Source organism: Apodemus sylvaticus, chromosome 5 (assembly GCF_947179515.1).
Source record: "Apodemus sylvaticus chromosome 5, mApoSyl1.1, whole genome shotgun sequence".
Taxonomy (NCBI): Eukaryota; Metazoa; Chordata; class Mammalia; order Rodentia; family Muridae; genus Apodemus; species Apodemus sylvaticus.
Genome location: NC_067476.1, coordinates 149,084,174 through 149,090,489, shown reverse-complemented (window position 1 = coordinate 149,090,489; position 6,316 = coordinate 149,084,174).

Sequence of the window (6,316 nt, the reverse complement as noted above, 5' to 3'; positions counted from 1 at the left end):
CCTTCCTCTGTTTCAAACTGTCCTCTGGGAGACTCAGCTTGGCGTCCTGGCCTAGCCTCTGCAGAGGGTGGAGGCTCTGCGGGGAGGGGTGGGAGTTAATGGTTAATCACCCCCGTTGCTGGGTAGGCTGGGTGGAGCCACAAGGATTTGGCTGTTTGTAGGTTTCTGACTGGCACCTGGGGTGCTAATTACAATTGTTGGGCCCCCCACTCATTAATATTCAGTTACTAATCTTCCCAGGCAGGCACCAAACAGGACCGGTGTTTGTTGGACCCTCGCATCAGCAACCCCCAAGTCCTGATAAGTTGGACATCCCAGCTGACATGCATAGACACCGACGAGTCTGCTATGAAGCTCTGAGCTAACCACTTCCCAGACCATTGGCTTCCATCCTCAATTCGAGATAGAGCTGTCCTGGGTCGCTTGAATTGGAAACGCTTGGGTCTTTTGGATCCTTGCTGAAGAGGATTCTTCTGGTTCCTTCTGGTTTGTCACCTGCCTTGGGGACCACTGGGACTCACTTTCAGGTCCCTTCCCTGGCCCCCGGTATCTCCTGGCTGCTCCTGCTGAGCCGTGGATCGCTCCCTGTCACACGGAATGCTCCCACAGCGCCCACCCCTCCCAGGACAGGCACAGACAAGATCTGCAGCCCGTAGACCTGGACTTAGGCTCAGACACCTGCCACCTGCTAATTGTGTCTCTGAGTAAATGATTCTCCTTCTAAGCCTCAGTTTCCATCTCATAGAATGCACGGGGCAATCTGAAGGGGTAGCTTGGGTAATGCATAAGATATCAAAACAACTGTCAAGGTGCGCTGGCTAATGCCTCAAATTCTTGGCACTCCTGCCTCAGCCTTCCAAGAGCTGGAACTAAGAGGAATGTGCCGCCATGTCCAACTAATTCCTCTTCTCATTTTGGGGTCCCCTCCCTTTTGCCTCCCTGTTTCTTTCTGTCCACCTCTTCCCTCTGGGATGGGATACGGTCCGTGGCTCAACTCTCATTCCATCCTTTTAAAGGTTTTTTTGTTTTGTTTAGATTAAAAACATACTATTTATATGAATGTTTTGCCTGCATGTCTGTGCACCACATGCATGCCCAGGGCCTACAGAGGCCAGAAGAGGGTGTTGGATCCCCCGGAACTGGAGTTACAGACAGTTGTGAACTGCCATGTGGGTGCTGGGAATTAAACTCTGGTCCTCTGGGAAAGCAGCCAGTGCTCTTTACCACTGAGTCATCTCTCCAGCCCTGTCCCCACCTTTTTTAGCTTTTAAAACCTCTTTTCTTTTCCTTTTTTAAAAAGAGTTTATTTTATGTATATGAGTACACTGTAGCTGTCTTCAGACACACCAGAAGAGGGCTTCAGATTCTCTTACAGATACCTGTGAGCCACCATGTGGTTGCTGGGATTTGAACTCAGGACCTCTGGAAGAGCAGTCAGTGCTCTTAACCGCTGAGCCATCTCACCAGCCCTCTTCTTTAAATGTTCGCTTCATTGTCTACCTCCTTTATGAAGTTTGACTCTGGACCTGGGGCACCTGTTGCTTTGTGCAGGCCCTCTCTGCTCTTCTCCGCTGATGCTTTTGATCCCACTGGCTGGGGAAAGAGAGTCACGGATGGCCAAGCGTGAGGGCAGGAGCTTAGGAAATGTCACGGCCTGTCTTGCTCAGCTAGATGAAAGAGCAATTCAGAGGGCATGGTAACAAGATAGAGCAAGAAGGAGAAACAGAGTCTGCTTTGGAGTGAATGAATGAACCAGAAAAGTGAGACTAGGAGACCAGGTGAATGACTGAAATTCATGAATATGTAAAAGAGTGAATGAATGAGTGACTGACTGAGTAAATGATTGAGCAAGTGAATGAATGAATGAACAAGTGAATGAGTGAGCGAATGAATGATCAAGTGAATGAGCACGTGAATGAATGGATGAGCATGTGAGTGAATGAATGAATGGAGTGAGTGAATGAATGAGTGAATGAATGAGTGAATGGATATGTAAATGATCCCTAACACCATAGTGATAGCATCAGAAGCCCTGTTTCTGCACTCCTTCGCTTTATTATGTCCTTTCCATCCTGTCTCTAGAGACAAGATGGTGGAAGAGAACGTGGGAGGCAGTCGTGGGGAAGAAAGATATTAGACTCAGGGGTAAGTGCCCTGGCTTTAGAAACTCTCTCTGGGGCCCACAGGATGGCTCAACAGTAATGGTCTTTGCCTTGCAAGCTTGGTGATCTGAGTTTGACCAGGCATGCCTGCCTCTATCATGGATACTCGCGCATGATTAAAAACAAACGATTTCTATCATTCTTCAAATGGACTTGTGGTTCACGGTTCTTCTCTGGGCAACTTTCGCTATAGTGGGGGAAGATCCTAGGCTCACCCTTGTTTCTTGGCTGAAGCAGGAGGAAAGATTGGAGCTTGTGGCCCACACCTTAAGATCCCCAAAAGGTCTGAGGTTGACTTCTGACCCTTCCAGGCCCTTTCTGGCTCCACTTAGCAAAGGGCTGGATTGGGTAGAAAGGGACATGTGACAGGCCACCCACAGCCACTCCACAGCATTTAGCATATCTGTCTTACACATGGCTTGCTCCCTGGAAAAGACGCAGTTCCACGATCCTCCAAGCAGAATGTGATCGTTAGCCAGTCAGGGTTTTATTAGGGCAGCAACCCGATGAGTCTTTTTATGGACGACAATGTAGATTCCACTAAACACAGTCTGTGGTGAACTAGGATTGGCCAGGACACATCACCTATACACAGAGCTATCAAGAGGGAGAGAGAGCTTGCACGAGAAGAGCTGCCAGGTACACAAACCATGGCACACACGGCGTGTCGTGTGTTCCACACCCCTGTCCCACCCTGTCACGTCTCACCCACAGCAACCCACCCATTCACAATCATAAACTGCATAGCTGTCTCATTCATAATTCCCTCCACCTTCAGCCGACTCCAAGCAGTATCCTCCCCTCCTCGGCCTACATGTGTCACACTGGTGCACCCTAATGGTCCTAGAGTCTAGGACGAGTGGTTTTGAATCTAGTGTCTGTAAAATGGGCCTAACCTGTGGGGTTTGTTGTTTTGATGACAATTGAGTGAAATCATGCTGTCGCCTAGCTGTCCCTGCTCATTGCCTCTAGAGATCATGGACTCCAAATATGTGGATCAAGAATCTCTGTCGTAGCCGGGTGTGGTGGCGCACACCTGTAATCCCAGCACTTGGGAGGCAGAGGCAGGTGGATTTCTGAGTTTGAGGCCAGCCTGGTCTACAGAGTGAATTCCAGGACAGCCAGGACTACACAGAGAAACCCTGTCTCAAAAAACGAAGGAAAAAAAAAAAAAAAGAATCTCTGTCATCGGGGCTGGAGAGATGGCTCAGCAGGTAAGAGCACCCACTGCTTTTCCGAAGGTCCTTAGTTCAAATCCTAGCACCCACATGGTGGCTCACAACCATCCGTAACGAGAACTGACACCCTTTTCTGGTGTCTGAAGACACCCACAGTGTTCTTACATATAACAAATAAATTAATTAAAAAAAGAATCTCTGCTGTCTCAGCTACTGCTTTTCTGAGCCATTTTTGCATCAGGAGAATGGGGTAGATCCTTCCCACAGAAGGGAGGCTACGGTTGGTACGTGACCAGGATGTCAGTCAGCTCTCCAGACCTGCAGGTTCTATATTCACGGCCAGACATTTTGGATGGGGAATGTTAGGGGAAATGTGTCTGAGCCACATGCACAGTGGACGCCGAAGGCGGAGAAGAGCAGGAGTTAAGGCCAGTCTGGAGTAAATAAAACTGTGTCTCAACAGCAACAAAAAGGCTGGAGAGAGGGCTTGGCAGGTGCTTGCCTTGCAAAATGGCTGACCTGTGGTAGGCGAGTGCCAACTCCTAAGCACAGTCTTCTGACCTCAGCAAGATTATGCCCACCCTCCATCTACCTCTGTCTGTGCCTGTCCTCACCCCACTTTTCTATCTGTGTGTCCACCCCATCCCAACCCCCATCTGTCCCTCTCCACAAATAGTAAATAGCTTTCTATTTCAAAGCAATAAAAGGGTTCTGGGGAGATGGTTCAGTGGGCGCTTGCCACACAGGCACGAGGAGGACCTGAGTTCAAATCCTCAGCACCCACGTGAGAAGCTTGGCGTGGCTTACATGTTTCTGACCTCAGTAACAAGAGGCAGAGATAGGAGGATCTCAAGACTCACAACCTAACCAAGCAGTAAGCTCTGGGTTCATTGAGAAACCCTATTCACAAGCAAAGCGGAGGGTGGGAAGGGAGGACAGGGATGTCAGATCCACATACAGACTTACACACGCATGCCCAGCCTATGCTTACACATATGCACACAGCCGAATAAGCTAAACCACAACATATGAGCACACATAATACTAGTATTATTTCTGACCTCAGCATGCTCAAATCCGGTTATGTATTTATTCAAGATGGGATTTACTGTGTTACCCAACCTGGCCTTGAGTTCCTGGGCTCAAGCAATCCCTCTGCCTCAGCCTCCTGAGAGCTGGACCCAGGCAAGCACCACGTGCCTGGCCATTCATTATACTGTATATTCCCGTGACTCCTTAAGGACGTTAATCTAACAACAAGACAACTAGTTACACAGCACTCCCACGGTGGCATACACAATCGGAAAATACAGCGGACCATATATGGGTCATATGCAAATGCAGCAGTCGCGAATACCATACATAATCTGAAATGACTGAAAATACAGTGCACCATATATGGTCATATGCAAATGCAGCAGTCATGCATACCAAGTACCAGTGAATTTGACTGTCTGAGGAGGGTGGGGGGACCTCCCTTATGGATGCCCAGAGATACGGTGCGCAACAGCACCGATTACATCACTGGTCGATGTCTCTTGGCTCCGCTGGCCATGTGATCTTTGGGCATTAGACCCCTAGACTGGGGAACACTTAGGTAGGGCTTTTCCCAGTCTCTATACCATCGTGTGTGCCTCTCTATCCTTTCTCGTTGAGCTGTCAGGCCCCAGCTCAAGGGGCGGCAGCCTCTGGAAGAGACGAATTCAGTCAGAGCTTGCCCGGAGACCCAATTCCTTCATCTTGCAGATGGAACTTGAGCAAGGAGGAGGATGGTCCCGAGAGCTGGCAGCTAGCCAAGAGGTGGCCTGGGAGCTCTCATCCCTGCTGTGAACAGAGGTTTAGGGCCCTGCCACATTGGGTCATCTCCTTCTCCTTCGCTCGTTCTTTCCGAGACTGGGTCACAGGGAGCCTAGGCTATCTATGTAGCCAAGGATGACTTTAATCTCTGATCCTCCTGCTTCTGCCTTCTGACTGCTGGGATGGCAGATGTGTGCCCACCGTTTCTGGTTCCCGAGTTAACCCCAGGGCGTCACGAATGCTAGCTAAGCCCTGTACTGACCGAGCTAACATCCTCAGACCCTTCACCAAACTGCAGTACTAGCATTTGCTATGGAAGCACGTTTTCCGCCTCATGATAAGAACCTGCCCGCCACTCTCCTCATTTTTTCTGAGGCCCGGGGTGTTCTCACTTTATAAGGCCAAATGGAGACTCGATGAGGTAAAGCACATTTGCCCGAAAGCCATGAAGCACGTAACAGAAGAGCCCGCCATTTGGACCAAGGCCGACTATGGGATCTTGAGGGTTCCTTTCACTGTGCTGCCCCATGCCTGGGGTCACTGGAATAACCGCAGAATCCTGGAGGTTGGGTCTGGCTCCAGCTGGTTTTCCTATCTCTCTACAGCAGGGGTGTTGTCACCAACCTTAGTAGCCTCGGCCCTGTATCTGACCACGTGCAGGTCTAAAGGCATTTTACAGACCTCCAGCCCCCTGGGGCCACCTGGCGCCTCGGCTTCTCCTCCCGGAGCTCACCTCACCTCTATCTCTTCTCCTTCCTCCCCCACCTAACATCCAGGGTGCAGCGCAGGGGAGACCTGCACTTATCAAGACAAAGAACAAAAGTCATGGGGGCAAGAAGCCAAGAGCTATGTCTACTCTGGGGTAGGGCCTTCAGCTTCGCCCCTTTGAAATTTCAAATTCCAGTTTGTGGACAAAGTCCTAACTATCTCACAATATAGGTCCCCAACTGCTGACCAAACTCCAGTCCAAGCAGACACCTGGCCTGAGACTGGCCTGGCTTTGCCGTTTCCTTTGGCGGCTCCCAAGACCTGAGGGTAGAGAAGTCCCTGGGCAGCTGGGACCTCCCAGGCCATCCTGCATCTCCCATGAGGCTTGCAGCCCAGGGACCCCTGTTCCTATCTGAGAGGATCACCTCTTCCTGAAGCTGGAACCTGACACTTGTTGGTGCCAACAACTGA